The 19,642-nt window shown below is 39.9% G+C and overlaps 1 protein-coding gene across 3 annotated transcripts in view; it reads left to right on the plus strand.

The window, feature by feature from the left end:
* Positions 1-19,642, plus strand: part of LOC109032095 (protein FAM13A) — a 105,524-nt gene that overhangs the window by 25,645 nt on the left and 60,237 nt on the right. The gene's annotated exons all lie outside the window — the stretch shown is intronic.

The following is a 19,642-nucleotide window of genomic DNA, read 5'->3' on the forward strand; positions in this document are numbered from 1 at the left end:
ACAGCTTTTTGCGGAATCCTCGATGTATTCCGTGTCGTCCAGTCATCTCGATACTGCTGGTGAAGTAATAAATCGACGGGAAATTCACGATAAATCTTAATGGAACAGTTCGTCCGAAGAAAAGCGTTCTTGCTACAATATCCCCACAGCGCTGACGCTCTTATCCAAGTAAATGTTTCTATCGAGGAATCCTAAATGTCGAAACAATAAATTGATGCAACAACGACCTCGAACAATTTCCGCGTCGTATTTCCAATCGATTTTGAATTTTATGAGTCATTACTATCGCGCTATCGCTGTCGTTGACACAGCAAGGCTGGTTTTTTCAATTTATGCTATCGGGAGTTTATGAAGCAATTCAATCGGAAAATCGTACCGATCCATACAGTCGAGGTTGCAACTCATCATGGAATGCACACAACAGTTACATTCAAGCTTACGTTTCAACGCTCCAAGATGGCTGCAAGCACGGTTGTTGTATGAAAGAGAAGCGTTTAATCCTAAGCTCCGTTATTAAAAAAAAAAGAAAATAGAGCCTTAAAAGTCTTGTGAACAATTACAGTGGACATGGACAAAATTATGTCCAGTTTTAATATTCCTTAGGACCTTCCCCCCCCCCCCCCCCCAAGCCCCAAGGGCCCAAAAGGGCAACAACGTGAAAAACGAAAATCACCAGAAAAGTGCCGCTGCCAACCTATGCATTTGGAGGATTACTCAATATGGCCGACAGCTCACTACAAACAAGCGTCCCCAAGGATTTAAACTTTGAAACGGAAAAAATGTCAGCAGAACCAAAGTTTTATACTTGCTTTTATAATTTTTGATCAGTGTAAATAGTTGAAATGAGAAAATTAGTACCACTGGATAATTCGAGTTCTTAGGTTGGCTCCCCTTTTGGGCCCCAAGAGCTACACGACCTGATCAAACCTAACCTCTAAAATTTCGAGTTGTCCATACTCTCCCTATAAAGATACTCTAACAGCGTCTCCGCTTTGTCAAGTTCTGTATTTTGGATTCGGAACTCATGAAAATAATACAAGCCCAGTCTCTAAAATATTCCGTTCTGACGCCAGATCGTCACCTTCCAGGCAAAGTATCACAAGCGCCATGCGACGTTTAAAAATTTCCGCCGCCATTTTATTTTTTTACAGAGAAATTGTTCAACGAAGCTGTCCGAAGATTTCACTGAATTTTCTTTGTGCTGCCGATAAAATTTAGTGAAATTTCCAAACAGATTCAACCAACAATTTCTCAGTAAAGAAATAAAATGGCGGCGGAAATTTTTAAACGTCGCATGGCGCTTGTGATACTTTGCCTGGAAGGTGACGAGATATTCTGACCACCTTATAACTCACGAATTAATTGGAGGTTTTGATGCGAGCTGGAGGCTTCTCGTCGGCCAATCCGGCGGGTCCCTGGTTTGGAGGAAGTCCTTGTGTTGGGCGCGAAAAATGACATCAGTCATCCGAACCGCGATCCGCGAAGCGCGAACGTCCTTGCGCAAGTTATATAATTTAGTCGTCTCCAGACGTGACCACCTCTCGAGCGATTGCCCCGTGTGCCCCGTCCTGCTCCGTGCCGGCCGGCGCCTTTACACTGTTGTCAAATCTTCCTTTTTCTTTTTTGCGCAAAAATCATGGCGTCCAATCAGAGACAAGAGACCCTCCACTGGCCTCCTAGCGACTAGAGTCCCTTTATACTGAGAGTCAAGACAACACCCTCATGGAGTCACAAACGGGAATAAAGATTACAGAAATTGAACGTTTTTTGTAGGTTTTTTGTAATCTTTGATCGGCCCATTCTCAACTTCCTCTCTCCGTTCCTTCTCTCATTCCGTTTGTTCCTTGCCGAACCCGTAATTCCCTGGTCCATGCCAGATTATAATCTTTGCAATCGGTGAAAATGTAATCTTTATTCCCGTTTGTGACACTGTGAAGGCCTAAAATACGGGAACCAATCAGAAATGGATTCACATTGTCTTGACTCTCAGTATAAAGGGACTCTACTAGCGACAGGTGGAAGCTTTTACTTTCGGGGTTTCAACAGTTCCTTATGGACAATTATTAGGGAGCAACAGTCATCACGCTAGTTTCGGCTGTTGACTTACCTACATGGTCGATGATGAGCTTCGGATGACGTCATGAGCCAAACAACTTTCCCAAACGTCGGCCATTTTCGGCTTGTTTGCAAAACGAAACTGCCAACACGTTGTTGAACATCAACCATGTAGGTAAGTCAACAGTAGAATGCTGAAGTCCCGAAAGTAAAAGCTTCCACCATGGCCAAGATACTAGTGGAGGGTCTCTTGTCTCTGCGTCCAATAAACTGCGATGGGGCTCCGAAATTTGGGGGCCTCGCGAGTAGTTTAAAAAATTGTAAAGTGATGGACTGCTTGGGTAGCAATCGAAGTTTTCTGGGAAAACCTTGTGCTGGGAAACTACATAAATTGCATTTTGAAGACCGCCAGAAGAGGGATCCGAATGCAACTCAGAAAAATCGCCTTCAATCTGTTTTGATACCTCCTTAACGACGTAGGAGTCGAAATAGTTGCGAGTTGTATTTGAGGTCATCCGACTCCGTCCATATTTTGGGACGACGATTCTAAAGTGGATGTATATTCTGCACAGCCTCGTCGATGTCGCATTCCATTCATGCAGTACGTCCATTTCTTATTGTCAAGAGACTAAGTCGAATGTAATTAATTTCCCCCTAGAATTTACGGAGATAGAAGTATTCTAAGCCTCAAATTGTGGGACCCTAATTTACTTTGATAATTACGAAACATGCTTACTTTGATAACCTTCTTCAGAAATTCGCAAAAGAATTAATCTACTCTAATAGTTGCTATTATACTTAGATGCCGGTATTTTTTCATAAACCCGAGTAAAATGCCGTAAACAGAACTGTTAAATAAGCACATGCACCGTCAGGTTTTTAGGACCTTCATAATAATACTGATTCAAATATTCCTTTTTTTATTGTTTTCCCGCATTTTTACTTTTGAGGAAAAATACCTTTATCTCCCGCCAAATTTTTTTTAAAACTTATAGATATCTCGCAAAACCTGTTTACTGCTTGATAAAACTTTGTGAGGGGGCCGCAACTTCTCCAACATCCTTTTCCTCACGGTCCATGAATTCCCTGAAAGGATAATTTTTCTCAACCGTCAGGAATATTTCAGCCTTTTCAATTTTCCGCACACGTATTCCGTTTTCTTCCTGAAATTCCTGCTTACGCTTCTGGTCCTCGAATTTCTAATCTTGATCAGCTGAAACGCCGGGTTGATATCTAATTTTCAAGGAAAGATTAACGAATATTAAATAATTTTATCCCACCAGTCGTGAAAATATTCCTCGACTTTTTTGATGATCAATACTCGTTGATCAGCAGTAAATAATTAGATCCTTCAATTCTCCAAGTTTTCATGTTCTTCGATACCATTTATAAAAAAATGGTGTAAATACCATTTATCCGAAAGCACGGTTGATGAAGTCGTGAAACACGATGGTGCCTACCAGAGCGTCTTCTAGCGTGGTTCTGTTAGGTCCGCCTATGGTCCTCTTACTCGATAATGATATGTTATACTCATTTATGTCTGTATGGACATAACGAAAGCCTAAATAAGTGAATCAATCAGTTTTGATGTATACCCAATAAAGTTTGTCATCTGCAACAATAGTTTAAGTGGCACTGACCTATAATAGCATTTTTTCTGTCCTCTGCAAAATCAGTCCTGTAAATTCGTCCGGTGTTTGTGTCGGTTTTTTTTCTCTACTAATGAAGCGGCATCAAGGGTCCGAAATGATCCTCCAGAGTCCATTGCCTCCGCGAACCATAACCTCAAACTGGGTCATGAAGTTTTGCCTTAGCTCTCCATCCAGCTCACTTTCACTGCCATGCCGTCTGCCGCGGTATCGCGAATTACCCTCCCCATGCCTTTTCTCTCGTGTATTTTGCTCGCCGACGCACTGTGGACGAAAATCAATTATTTTATGATTTACAAGTCTTTGAAAGTTCATGGATAGCCGAGAAAAACGTGGACCGTGAGAAGTCATGGAAAAATAGCTGAATCTTGAATTTTACTTTGTAAATTTAAAACGTACATGTTCTACAAAAGCCAGGGATTAACTTAAAAAGTGAGGCTAGAATTACGAATAGTCAGAAAATAGTGGAGAAGTTTTGCCGTTTTCACACCATAATAATGCGATTTTTCTTTCCAAACTTTTTGAATCAATATTTTCATCAATTAACTTTTTTAAAAAAAAAAAAAACTCATGACCGGAACGTTTAAGTCTATTTGAAATTTTAAGGAAAATAAAAAAATTCTAGGTTCGTGACAATTTTTGTTAATATTAGGATCTTACGATATTAAGCAGAATATACTCCAAAGCTCTCGGAATTCATGTTTTTCACTTTTTAATTTCCAAGGGTCTAGGAGTTGATCATGTATCGCGTAAAGCGTTTGATTGCTATGGAATAGGTAGTGAGAGAAACCTCAGGAGATTTTATAAAATAAAATTTTGGAGATGAAGAAAATTAGTCACCGTGATCGATATAGAAAATGATGTCCCACAACATGTTTTTGAAGAAGCCATTTTAGATTTTTGGTTTATCTCCTTAAATTTTGTACGGTGAAACTTGACTTGTATACCGTGTACCAATCATTTTATTTTTTGCTCATCCACAAAATTCTATGACCAATAACCATCTCCGCCGCTATAGTAACTGTCTTATCTTGCTGTGCTGAGCACATACAATAGGCTCCATTTTACGGATTCCTCGATCAGCTATATCTACATTTTCGCTCATTGTGCGGTGGTAGGTGACGTTCGACAGATAGGCTTTATGCTGCAAATCCATCTTGTCGAACAGCATGTCTCAGGTGCGTAACTCTTTCCTCCCGGGCCGGTCGCACGTTGTCAAATTTTTAAAATTTCATGTTTTTCGCGGACGAATTCATGGCAGAGCAAGGATTTTTGCTTCGCAAACCGGCCACCCTGGGAGACCTAAGATATGAAATCAACTGAGGTCGGTGAACTCCGGCGCGAGACTTAAAGAAAGTGCACGTCAAAGAATGTAAATCGTCATCTATCATCCGATGACAAAGGTATCCAACCGCTGTTGAATAATGCATCGATATTTTCATTTTGTAACCAGCAAATGCCCGATTTTTAATGATGCACGGTTGCACTTTATATCTGTAAGAATATTTTAATGGCCGCATGTTTCCTAATTTGTCTGATGTCGTTTTTGGTAATCAGACTTGATTTTTCAGGTACGCTGGAAAAAAAAACACATTGGATCTAGAGTCCAGACTCTTGAAAACATCGACAAGAAAAAGTACTCTTGATTCAATCAGAATCTAGCTTAAATCAAGAACCAGGCCTCTTATTTTAAGCGTATTTCATTTTGATTCAAGCAAAAATCCGATTGAATCAAGAGTATTTTTTCTTGTCAATGTTTTCAAGAGTCTGGACTCTAGATCCAATGTGTTTTTTTCCCCCAGTGTGCTCAGTTAGAGTCTCCAACTTGTCCATTCCTTCCATTTCTATCTACCATGCGGGAAAATTAGATCTACATGCAAGTATTCGTGTTCCAGGGACGCGCGTGTTGCTTATCATGAATTTAAGGCGCGCTTTGCCTTTTCTCTTAAGTGTCATATCCCTCCAACTTGGAGATTAAACACCAGAAAGGAAAAGCCGATAAAGCGTTATTCATAACTGAAAAACACTCCTATATAAAGTACAAATTATTTTTTGCATGAAGGGCTGCATGTGTCATGGTGGCTCAAAATTTTTTCAGTTATATAAAGCTGATAGAAAAACACAGGAAATCGCATTGTAGGAAAGAAAGTTTCGGTTCGGATGACCCATATACCAAACTTCGTTTCTTTTCTGCTATGTACCTTTCTTACTCGTTTATTTTTATTTTTTTCAAATATCTCGCAAAACTCTTTGCATAAAACTCTTTTCATTTCGTAATATTCTTCAGAAGAGGCAGCTTAATTTTTGAGTTTATTGTATTTAAGCAAGTCCCTTTTCCAGCGGGCGCTCATATTTACAAATCCGCGTTTCTTCTCTACACGAAGTCTGTGCCAAGTAAAAAAAATCCGCTTTAACAATATGGTTGACTAATAATAGAAACGCTTTCATTTTATTGTCAATGTCGCCAAATAACGTCGATTCGTCACACCGCCCATGACAATAAAATTTTTATTGGGGGTCCCGTTAGAACGTCACAATCGAAATTGAAAACTTGTTTTTATTGCCACTTTCTTACCATGTTGTCTAGTGAGTAACCGGACTGAATTATTCTTACCGTATGTTTACTGGATTTTCTCTAGGTATTTTTATCGGCAACATTAGTCTTGGAAAAGCAGCTGTGTCATTGCACTTTTATTTGAAGTTGTTCCATTTAATGAGTTGCGAGAGGGTAAAAATTGGGACTGAAATCGACAAGAGGTGGTTATCACCAACGAAACTGCAATGTTAGTATGGAAAATGATTTCAAATATATTAATGCCCATTGTCCAATTCATACTGACCGTTGCTTCGGAAAAATTAGATCTGCATGCATCTATTCGTGTTCTAGGGATGCGCGTGTTGCTTATATCAAAAATTGAAGGCGCTTCACCACGTCTGTCATCGTCATGCGGTGAGCAACGTTGGTGCACACAAGAATAAGTTATATATGATAAAATTTAGGATAGTACGATTAAACGACCGAAATGGGAGCTCAATTGAAAGCCACAGCCAATATGACGAATTGATCTTATAATTAGTTTAGACTCCGCAACGGTAACGAACTTCGATATCTGTCTGTGATTGATTATCAAAATTCTGGCACGCGCAGAATCAAGAATATAGATATCAAAGTTAGTCACCTTTTCAAAGCCTGATGGGAATTTTATGGACATTTTTAAATATTACTTTGTGAGTATTTATACTACTCCACGTTAAGGTTCGGTATTTTCTCTAAAATCCAAGTTTACAGTAATCATTTTCTCTTTCAGACACCAGTCATCTAACGTCGAAACACTAGCATAGTTCTAGGTCTTAGAAAACGTAGATTTTAGATTCACCTAATTCAAAATTGCGAACGTTCGAGGGAGGTCATTGAGCTTATAACTCAGAGGCTATTGTTCATGTACTCAGGTCTCTTTACAATGAGTTGATAACACGTACTAAATTACGCTAATTTGTATCTGTTAGTGAGTCTGGAGTCAATGCACCTTATGCTCTGTCGGGATTTTAATTAGCCCACTGTAACCGAGGTTTCACACATGTAAGTTTGCTCTATTTAAAGAATTCCATGTATGCCTCTTCTGATCTCATATCGTGGTTCATATGCAAATAGGTATCCTTTAAAAAATGGAAAAATTAAAAAACTATAATGGACCACTAGGCAAGGGACGAACTTTAGCATTCTGATGCATGTTTCTTAACCAGAATTTCACGTGGAACACGATTCGCGCAACGAAAATTACTGAAGCCAACTCCTAATCAAGATATTTCAGTTTTTATTTCACATTGGTTACGAGGAATTTGAACTGCCCGCTCACAAGAAACTCAAAGCTCTACATGAGTCAAATCGCGCACTACAACGGTTTCAGCAAGCTTCTCAATCGAGCAATGTTCATTTCTCACCATGTGTTTTTCAAACTATAAGTAATTTGCTAAAGCTGAGCCAAAGCGTCAAGATCGAGGCTGCCAAATTTTTTTATCGCAGAGACGTTCATTATAATGTTTAGCGCGCGATGTGAATCACGTAGAGCATTGAGTTTTCATGAGCGGTTGGTTTCAAGTCACGCACCAAGAATCATTAAATATCTCTGGAAGGAGTTGATTTCGATAATTTTCGTTGTGCGCATCGTGTTTTACGTGAAATTTCGGTGAAGAAACATGAATCAGAATGCTGAAATTCGTACCTTGTCTAGTGGTCCATTTTCACAGCCGTTTTGTCCGTCTGGCTTTTACAAGTGGCCAATTTTTGTAGTGCCAGTTTAATTATAACACTATTGCTAGTATAAGACAAAAAGGTGGGAGGGAGGGGAAGGGTTAGAGAGGGGAGAGGGGAAGAAAGAAACGATGAGAACAAATTTACTGAAAATCAAGATTTCTGCATTTGAATTCAATCTTAGTATCGGTGAATCGGTGAGAACATAATCAACAGTTCAGCTAGAAAATCCAACATTTCTTCCGGAGCATTACCTAGTATATTTGCCCACAATGTAATTGATCTCGCTGGTAATTATTCCCACAGGCTGTTGATTTTTCTTCAGCGTGAAACCACTGCGATGAAACTGTACTATATGAAAAATAAAGAATGAATGATGAAGTTTACAAGTTACTAAGTTTAATGCGTCGCATTGGTGTTTAATTGAGCCATCCTTACGTTTAATTTCGACCGACTGATGAGACTTTCATAATAAGCCAAATCATCAGCATTTTCAATATTTTTTTTTCGTTATTTCACATGACGGAATGCTCATCAATTTCAGTTTGCAGTTGACCCGTCCTTGGGGATTTGATATACGAATGTGACGTCCGGTCGTGCTGCCAGCGCTTCGTCCATGATACTTACACTCACCGGTGATCTATCAAATTTCGAGGAGAATGCGAGCGTCATCGATCGCGAATTCGCGAGTATCGAATACGGAATGGCGAGAATGCATTAGCTCCACGTTCGTAAATGATGATCCTCGACCGCGAGCCTCTCGTTTTATTAAAAACTGCAACGTTGCCAATAGGAACTTCTCATTTTCGAGTCGTATTTAGCGCATTTGGAAGTGTTAGGTGCCCCCGTCGCCTCCTGGTAGATTGCGCAGGGTTGCCACAGTCAGGAAATACAGGGAAATGTCAGGGAATCTTCAAAAGCCAGGGAAAATCTGGCAATGTCAGGGATGACGAAAATTTCAGGGAAAAATTATTGTCAAGTCACCTTCATTTCCTATCTAGAATAGGTTTAACGTCTCGGACAACAATTTTTGCCTGAAAACTTTTTAAGCATCTGGCATATCCTCAATGGAGATGTTGCATGTGTAAGGAATTTGCGATTTGACTGTTGATACTTGTGTAAAAGTTCGCGAGAAACACGATGGTGCCACTGGTTTTCTCTGAAATCAACTCCCAAGCTCAAAAAAAAGCTTTCAAGTTGAGGCCAAAATGGAGGGGATATTCCACGCTATCCTGGGAGTCCATGTCTACATCAAGACAAACTCTCCTTGCAAAGATAGGGAGCAAATACATTAGCAGTGATGCCGTGTTTTCAGTTTTAGAGTCCCCAAATAAAGTGGCAGCCTTGTCGATGTATTTGCTCCCTATCTATGCATGGAGAGTTTGTCTTGATGTAGAGGTGGACTCTCAGGATAGCGTGGGATATCCCCTCCTTTTAGCCTCAACTTGAGAGCTTTTTCCGAGCTTGGAAGATGATTTCAGAGAAAACCAGTGGCATCATCGTGTTTCTCGCAAACTTTTACATACGAGTCAGAGGTCAAATCCCAAATTCCTCACATATGCAACAACTCCATTGTCTAGGAATTTCACCAGAGAGTCAGGGAAAGCAGGGAATTTCATTTTCTGAATTCTATGGCAACGCTGTATGCGGCCTAACCTTCAGTGAGCGCTCCGCGCCCTGCCTATCGCAGAAAATTACGGAAATCGGTCTGCCTCAAACTTGGTTGCATCCGCACCCTGGTAAAAATTGGCAGTAGAATCTGTGTTCCAAAATACCATATAGACCTACAGCCGGCTGTAAGATTTCCAATAGCTTCTTTAGCCGGCAACACAATTTCTTACAGCCTTTTATAGCCGATGGCGACTAAGCAACAGCCTGGCGATAACGTGTATGCTAATCGTTGCTAATTCCGGATGCTACCGCTGACTACCGCTCTCTTCTTGTGCCGCAGTATCTTGATTTATTTTGCGAGGAAAGCTCCGTACTTTTGAAGGATGCCTGCCATTCCTAATATGTTGGAGCTCCTTTAATTTCGTATGATACTGTGCAATACCTCTGGTGTTAAATAGTTGCTTCAAGCGCCGTGGCGTGGTACGCCGCGGCGCGGCGCGGCGCGGCGCGGCGCGTGGCGGACAGCCAGCGCGGAACGCGCATTGGCGCCTTCAAACCTAACAGGGATACTCCATGCATTGCGCAATGCGTGAAGTATCCCTGTTAGGTTTGTAGGCGCCAGTGCGCCGCCGCTCCGCTTTGTGTTAGGCTCTAATATTTAATGTCGTGGAGTCAGCGTTTTTCAACTCATGACTGAAATGTTTGCACACTCTGTATGGATTATTCTCATTTTAATTGATGAAAAAAAATATGAAGTAAAGGAAAATATAATGTGCGTTTTGTAAATATTAAGGTGATTCCGCCCAAACTTAAGGATTTACAAAGCACACGAATTTCTACACAATTTCTTATAGCCTTTTATAGCAGATGGCGAAAAATCAACGGCCAGGCGATAAAGTGTAAAGCCCGGTGATAGGAATTATAGCCCGGCTGTATAATTTTTTATCGCTTCGTGTAGCCCGACCGTATGATTTTTTCCACTTTCTACAGCCAGCTATATGATTTTCTATCGCCTTCTTCAGTCGGCTATAAGAACTCCTATGGTATTTTGAAACGTAGCTCCTATCGCCAATTTTTACTAGGGCAGCTCCTGAACTTACAATGCGCAGGGTGGTTACACAAATTTAGAATTTAAGTCTCCTGATTTTCCGAATTTTCCCGGATCTATTCTGAGAAAATTGTGTGACTTTAGTAACACACGCGATGACATGTTATACGGGTTTGTTGTAAACTTTTGCCAGGGTGGAAAGAGGAGTCGTTCGCAAGCGGAAAACGGCTCGAAAAACACCATGAGCACACTAGAGGATGTTGGAATTCAAGCTTAACTTCAAAATCTGTGCGAAAAATTGCAGAATTTTTAAGCTTCTTGCTTCGAAAAGTACATTACGCTAGAGACATGATTTGATACAGATGAGATCCCGCTTTTACAGCTCCACACGAAATTCAAAATGGCCGCCGTTATGCGTTGCAGTTTCCCAATTGGACCGATTGGACGTGATTCTGTAATAAGGAACTACAATATCTGAAGTACCTCATTCATGAAAGTACTCACGTGCATAGGGAAACTGATGATACATACGTTGTTTCTAAACTGAGACAGAATTTGTACATCCTAGTCGCAAAATGTTGTTCAATCGAAGAATTACAAAACGCCATCCATATAGCAACTCCACTTTTCTGCTTTCCAAGTTAAGTTTAGTGTCTAGAAGTACTTATATTGTTTGTTTTTTCATTTTAGGAACTGTGTTTGATTATTGCATTTTATATTTCGCGAGAAATAGTGCGTGTAACTGGAATGACTAATCTTCATCAATGTATATTTTTGTATATAGTAAAGTTCTTAAAGTGAGTAGCTAAAATATGCCTAAATTTCCTACGTTAAGTCACCAGTGAATTTCAGACCTTCCAGATGCAATAATCGTATATTTGAGCTACTTAACTAAAAAACAAATCTCTTTTGTTTCGCTTGTTTAAGTTTGTCATAGATCCACTGTAATATATAATGAAAATTTTGGGAGTCGGAGAGCTGAAGGGCAGGGTATGATAGAGAGGTTCCAATTCATTTTTGAAGATGAGGAGGTCCATTGAGTTTCGAAGCTTTGTCAGTCACCAAGTTTACGAAAGCTTCAAACTTGCGAGGCCTTTTCAATCATTGACAATCGAGATCTAATTGGAAAGTTTGGCCCGTTTCCTTTCACGTAAGTTGACAGTTTACAAGGCACGACAATGACAAGTCAGCGAAAGCCGGAAAAATCAATCGCTCAATTTTAAGCTTCAGAGCTTCAGAGACCGCACACTAACGTCCAGTAGTTGCTTAACTTGGTCGTAAAGTTTCAGTAATGATCGTAACGTGATGTTGTCGCTGTGTGTGACCTCAATATTTGTCCATTTTCCATCCACTGCTTGAAGGAAGATCACACTACTTGCTTCAATCTTCTATCGGACGGCTCCTATTTTTAGTATCGCAGATAAAATTAGAATGACATCAAGGAAAGAAAATTTTTGAAAAAATAATTTGAAGAATCTTAGTTATTCTGACAAATCAAGTAAGTCGAGTAAGCCCGAAAAATGAAAAGGTAGATTATTTTATATTTTTCCGTGAATATTATGGAAGAATATACCGCCGCCAAGAATATTTCTCTCTAATTTCCTCATTTTGGGGAATTTATGATTTTCACAAATTTAAGGGCAATCTCCATGATTTTTGGAGGCGCAGCTCCTCTCAAAAAATGTGAGAGATTTTGCCAAACAAATGCGTGGCATAGCTTTTATCTTTAAAATAAGTGGTGTTTGAATTAAATTTTCGGCAAAAATTGTTGGATGCTGCTCATTAGAGAACTCAATTCGTCCAAATTTTCTCCGGACCTCCTCCCTTCCCCCCCAAGAAGATTTTTCGGGAACTCGCAGCCGCGCCGACGGCAGTAGACCCCCAGAACCCCCTTGGTTGGGCTTTTTTCTGTGACCCTCAAGACTCTTTTGGTCGGACGTTTGACCCTCGCCACACGAAGTTCCTAATTCCACCCATGCCTGACATTACGCGTATGACCCGAACAACAACGGTCTCACTTTTTTCTCTCTTTTTTTTCGGGCGGTAAAAAAAGGAACGTCTCTCAAAAATAAATTAAATGAGGGCGTTCGCAGTGTCATCTGGCGACGGAGGCAGACCGTAGCTCGTAGGGGTATACTGCCATGCTAAGGAAAAACGCCGTATGAACATTCGAGAGTTGCCAAATTTCCCCGAATAAAGTATGTATTTTTGAAGAATTTTAGGCATATTTCTCCTTGAAATTTTCAGACTTTTTAGATAAAATTACGAACAAAATCCTCTAAGAAATTGGAGAAAAAATATTCACAAATTTGCCAGAAAACTCGTGATTTGTCGAAGGAAATTTGGCAACGCCTGAAGGCTCATACGGCGTTTTTCCTTAGCACGGCAGTACGGTCAGTCGCGCCGCGCGGGGGATACAGCCGTGTCTCTCCATGCTCCAATTGACCCACCCCGAGGTCTTGGGAAAAGGTTAATGGATCAACATGTGTTTTTATCGACTCTGACAGCCGAGTAATTCTATCTTAATCAAGTTCTGTTCGCCCGCGATGTGCGGTTCTGCGGCTCACCCGTTTCGCACATCTACCGACTCCCGCGAAGAGGGCCCTTTTGTGCAATTTGTTCTCGTTGATTGTTTTCGTTTATCTCCTCGCAGCGCTGTCGCTCCCGTCACGGAACTCACCGATTTTAGGAAAACTTTGGCTCCGATTTTAGGGAATACTCTCCTTTGACACACGGAAAGAAAAATTGCTGATTCAACAATTCAATTGCTACAAACAGTGAGTGCAATGTTTCAACGCAGATTTTACAACAAAAAAATGCTACTTTAACCACATTGTAAACTAATTTAACCACGGGGGTGGTTAAAGTAGCATTTTTTTTGTTGTAAAATCTGCGTTGAAACATTGCACTCACTGTTTTTAGCAATTGAATTGTTGAATCAGCAATTTTTTTTTCCGTGCAGCTCCTAATTCCCCGACGGAGATCTTAAGGGTCGTATTCTTAGTCGTTACTCGAACAGCTCTTTTCTTTAAGGAAGAGAATGACTTCGGATGTAGATCCTTGCGAGGAATTACAGTATTTTTCACTGTAAAAAATTCAAAATTTGAATGAAAAAACGTTTTTCGAGTTAATTTGAATGAAAACATGTTTTTAAGGTTTGCATAGGCGTATCCAGGTACTTCGAATGGGGGGAAGGGGGAGGAACGGGGTCCGGGGGGTAACCTTTGGAAAAGCTCCAACATTTCAAAGTATCTAATTTGTACTTTGTTTCAGTCAATTTCGTCATGAATAATTTCCAAATACAAGCGTTCTTCTCTCCTCTTTCCGCTGTTCCTTCTTTCTTTCTATCCTCATTCTCTCTCTTTTCTAGGGTGAAGCGGGAGCGTGTTCACTCGAAAAATTTCAAGGCAGGTCTGCTCTTCTCTTGAAGTTTATCAAAATCGCAGAATATTTTTTTTGTACTTTGTATTGGGTGCCAAAATACTTAAATCCCTTGCATTGATCTATTTCAAAGGTAATTTTGTGAATCTCACTCAAAGTTTTTGAAACGTTTCGTTTTTATGATGTTACGTTAAAGACTTCCTTAAATCTCCCTTAATCACAGTTTAAACCATACGAGGCCTTCCTGAGAGAAAGGGCCACTTATGGCCGACTAGAAGTATGACCCACAGGAATCCAGGATTCACTATGAGAATGGAGAAAAAATCCGGTCACCGTGGCCAAACGAAAGAATACTGAAATTAGTTTTGAATACAAGTTATTCCCCTCACAAATATCTTTTGGGATTTTGTTTGATCACACCTCAAGGGCTCCTCTCTCTCCACCTCATAACAAAAAAAAAACCGATTAAAATGTAGCAAGTAAAAAGATAATGTTACCAATACCCGAAAGTCTATGATGGTTGCTTGAGTTGAGCTCTCATTTAGCGGTATTTCCTGACGATATTGCAACCATAAAAGAGTTTTCCTGACATTCGAACTATAAATGGACGGCCACTTGCTCGGGGCATCTTTTTGGATGGATATCGCCATCCGTCAATGTTATCTTAGCGCCGAAAGGTTTGCGGAATCGCAACGCAACTCCCACGAAATATGTGATTCAACTTTTAGCGGAAGGGGTGATGACGTCATATCTACCCTCAGACGTTACTACACTCCGTCTTGACGTAATTGAAATTGACATTTCAAAATGCTTCTTGTATGTTTCTCAACTTAAGAAATCCTGGAAATTGTTTCAAGTTACCCATAGATTTCAAGGTACTCGAGGGACTGTTAAGGAGATCTCAAGTCGAGGTTTTAAAATCGACTCTTCATTTTAAAATGAAAACGGAACTTTAAAATTATTATAAAGAAACCGGTATTTCGGTTCAAACATTTAGTTTAAAAAACCTAGCAATCAAGATCTGAAAGTTCAAAATTTGTATAACTTGAATTTTTTTTATTCTTTGTTTCTCAAAATTTGAATGATTTTAATGACATTTGAGCCAGTAAGAATGGAGCACCTCAATTTGGTATCTTTAAATTTTCGTAAAAAGGTATTACAGATGTGCACTTCTATTGAACCTAGGGCCTTCAAAGTGTCTATAAATGCTTGTCCTTTGGCATCAAAATGTTTTTTCTGACACTAACTTCTCCGCCAACCGGGCAGTTTCTTGCCCCTCTTGATAATTTTCATATTTCCGACTTGGATTTTTCGTTCTCACCGATTCATATAGCATGGCTTCCATGCTCACCCTCTAATTTTTTCATAGCTTCAAATTTTTTAACAAAACCTAGTGAATTGTCCTGCACTAACATTTTAAGTCGAAATTTTTCATAAATCTCGGCAAATTTTTAGAAAGTTTCAATGCATGATTGTGCTTACAATTAGTTTTCGGCTGTAAATAAAACGCGAGGTGAAAGTAGGCAACGTGAAAACGCAGTTGAGCTGCCTCTGATTAAAGCTGTCAAATTATTGATCCACGGATAAACCTCTAATATATCAAACGTATATCCCATCCTGTGCTCGCACAGTAGGTTGTTAAGGTTCATCCATAGAACTCTGGCATTCATGTTCATGAAATCGAAAGCAGAAGTTCGTACCAGAGTATCTATACATATAGGGAGATTTGACAAGTCGGTAATTTTGAGGTCTGGTCGTGGAGTTTTTAGGGCCCTAAAGGGCAGCCAATCTATGAATTCAAATCATCTACAGTGATTTTTATCATTACAATGGAGATGTTGCATGCGTGAGTTATTTGCGATTTGACCACTGATTCTTATGTAAAAGTTCGCGAGAAACACGATGGTGCCACTGGTTTTCTCTGAAATTATATTCCAAGCTCAAAAACAGCTCTCAAGTTGAGGCCAAAATGGAGGGGATATCCCACGCTATCCTGAGAGTCCACTTCTACATCAAAACAAACTCTCCATCCAAAGATAGGGAGCAAATACATTGACAGGGCTGCCACTTTATTTGGAGACTCTAAAACTGAAACACTGCATCCCTGTAATGTATTTGATCCCTATCTTTGCATGGAGAGTTTGTCTTGATGTAGAGGTGGACTCTCAGAATAGCGTGGGATATCCCCTCCATTCTGGCCTCAACTTGAGAGCTTTTCTTGAGCTTGGGAGATGATTTCAGAGAAAACCAGTGGCCACATCGTGTTACTCGCGAACTTTTACATAAGAATCAAAAGTCAAATCGCTAATTCCTCACACATGCAACATCTTCATTCTCACGACCCGTCGTTTTAGAAGCACGTATTTGGCTTAGTTTTTGTATAAAACTCACTTTCGTGGAATACGGCTCATTTATGACCATTCTCGGTTTTCTTAGTGTGATATTGAAATCTGCAGATCGGCAGTGACATTTTTTATGCCAGAAGGTTGGCTACCCTTTCGAGCCCTATAAGAGCTCCATATTTTGACATGTCCGTACCTCTCCTAATACAAGGTACTCTATTCGAACCTCTTTTTTTTTGGAGGTAGGGGGGGAGGCATACCCTAACAGCCCCCTTGTTCGCATCATTTATGTTTTCTCATTCTCTTATTTATATTTTCCTGCTGTTTTCTCCTCAATCTGATTTACTTTACTGTTCGTTTCCTCCTCAATCTCATCCGACATGCTTTACTTTTATTTTTCTTCTATTCACACCTCTGCCATTTTTTTCGAATTAACGAGAATTATGACGTCATGCGTTGAAAATGGATTCACAGAGGCGATCCGAGTGAAAAAAAGCCTCGTGGTGACTTTGATGGGCGTAAAGTGAATCTGCGAGTGACGATAGCAAATTTCGCCTCGTGGAAGCCCCACTTTTGGAGCCAGTCAGGTCTCCGTAATAATGGTTGGGAATGATAATTGCTGACAGGTAACAAGGCATCTCAAACGACCGGCTGCGTGCGGCTTGGTCAAGGTCAGAAGAACACTCGCGATTTATACCAAGTAAGTTTGCCAGTCTGTCTTAAGCCCAACTTGAAATGATTGCGAGCCACGGCGAAAACCGGTTGTGTTGCTAGCAGCATCCCAACAATGCGAAATAGGTAAATTAGACTACATGCCACGGGTAATGAAGCGGTTTCGGCTATCATTCTTCTTGGAAGTCGCCAATTGGTTCCTCTAAACAGCTTAATAAGACTGTCTCGTGTTTTCAAATTACGCGTAACAATCACGTACGATCCGCAACGATTTTTACTGAAATGATAATTCAAAGTGTCAATTTTATCATTTGATATCAAAGGCTAAATTAAAAAAAAGCGTACCTTACACTTGAAAAAAAAAACACATTGGATCTAGAGTCCAGACTCTTGAAAACATTGACAAGAAAAAGGACTCTTGATTCAATCAGATTTTAGCTTAAATCAAGAACCAAGCCTCTTAATTTGAGCGGATTTCCTTTTGTTTTAAGCTTAAATCTGATTGAATCAAGAGTCCTTTTTCTTGTCAATGTTTTCAAGAGTCTGGACTCTAGATCCAATGTATTTTTTTCCAGAGTATTGTAACGTTCAAATATTTTCTATAAAGGGTTAATTTTTTAATGAATATTGGTCCAAAGATGCCCTTGTTTTCTGTGAATATATATTCAAGCAAGGGAAGAGAGTTCACCGACGAATCCAAGAAGAAATGTTGGTAAATTCGCTTTTCTTTTAATAAATACATAAATAAAACATGAGCAATTTTTAGACGTCAGTCATCAATGTAAAAAAGGACGAATGGAAGGAAATTGCATGAAATTTTTATGTAAACCAAAATGTCTTTGAAATTTTTTGTGAATCGATTCGAACATTTAAAGGACATTTGCAGTAAAATTCAAGAAAAACTGTTCGTTGCTTTTTTGTAAATAAACAAAAATGAGACATAAGCGGAGATTTGCAACGTTTATCCCGGAGATTAAGATCGGCATTTTTAGACCTCAACCACCGATTTAAAAAAGAACGACTGGAATGAAAACTCCATAAAATGTTCCTCCCATTTTATCACTCCTAAGCTACACGTGAATGTCTTGATCGACTATTCGTAATTCGAAGGATAGGAAGCATTGTGACTAACTTTCCCTCTTTGCATCTTTTTTTTTACATAAACTGCGGTCGGTGGAGTAATTTCTAACTTCAGTCTTGCATGAATACTCCTCAAACATTCTCAATTTTCCTAACTGGAAAGTTTATTTTAAGCTGATCTAAAGGTCGAGGAAATTTTGATCAACGGCGGCAGAGGGCGAAGCTCCAGCATTTTCTTAAAGTGTGGCAAAGTTGCGGAAAACCTCTCTCGTAGCTATGTTTGGCTCTTTGTATGAAACTTTGATGAAGCTTTTCAGTGCGTGTACGGTATGGCGAGGAGCTCAAGGAAATGAAGCAGTGTATTCTTTTGTTAAGAAACCCTACGGCTCCAACTGTTTTTAAACTCACTCACGCACAGACACTTAGGACCATCATTTTCTAATCTTCCTCGATGTAGTGCAGACTCTCACTAACTTAAAGCTTGAACTTTGACCTTTCTTAAGTTTGCTGTTTTATTTTTTACGCAGTTCAAGTTAAAGAAAGATTAATAAACACGGTCTATTCTGAGTTTATTCTTTTACACGAATGAAAATATTTCTTCGAAGGTTTAGGGCAAAAAAATTTCCTAAATTTGGGCAAAAACTTCTCCTCTCCTGATTAGGTCTACGCGGCTGTTGAAAGAAAGGAAGAACAGGAAAATGTTTTATTTTTGATGGCAAAGTAGGATTCAGAGAGAAATGTACTTCAAATTTTTCTCTCAATCAGAGATTTGTAACCGCGAACCAGGATGTCTATCATCAGTGAAAACCAGAAAAAATTAGAAAATACGATGTTGCCAGAAAATGTCAGGAAAACCGGTCATGGATGGAGAAATTTTGTGTGCTTCAAGCATTTTTAAAGCATTTGATTTAACTAATCATGTCAACATGTTGATTTTTAAAGTCAAGCGAGTGTAAATGTATTCACGCGGAAAATCAGGAAATCTTGTGTATTATATCAGAAACAATGAGGAACATCCAAAATTAAATTTTAGCAGACACCGTACTCCCTGCGTACCTTCCCCCCTCCTATCCTATCCAACTCTATTCCCATCATCATCAGCGTGAGCCAATCTTAGGTGACTTGAGTCGGGAGCTCTGCTTTGGGAAAAACTCGGTTTGGGAGGGGAGGGGGGTGTAAAATATTTGAGCCTTTGGGAATGGTCGCATACTGGTCAAGAATGCGCTCGCTCCGCAGAAAGTTCGAGAACTATTGCAGGTGCTAGAGGTCAGGCGAAGGGTGGAGGGAGGGACGGAAATGGAGTCCAGAACGTGATTTATATGCCTCAGAGAAGCCAATTCTCTTGGCACGGTTGCACCTTCTGAGGAGCTACCGATCGAAATGCAGGCTCATGAAATTCGGGCGAACGGTCGTCTCGTTTTGTATCCACGTGTTGATTTTGGACCCTTCGTAGAGTGATCAGATGCACGCACAACCATAACGTTATAGTTTCGTTAGAAAGTAAAGTATCCGTATTTTTTGCTCTTCTGATGCAATGGTATATCTTGATCTT

Source organism: Bemisia tabaci, chromosome 7 (genome assembly GCF_918797505.1).
Source record: "Bemisia tabaci chromosome 7, PGI_BMITA_v3".
NCBI classification, from domain to species: domain Eukaryota; kingdom Metazoa; phylum Arthropoda; class Insecta; order Hemiptera; family Aleyrodidae; genus Bemisia; species Bemisia tabaci.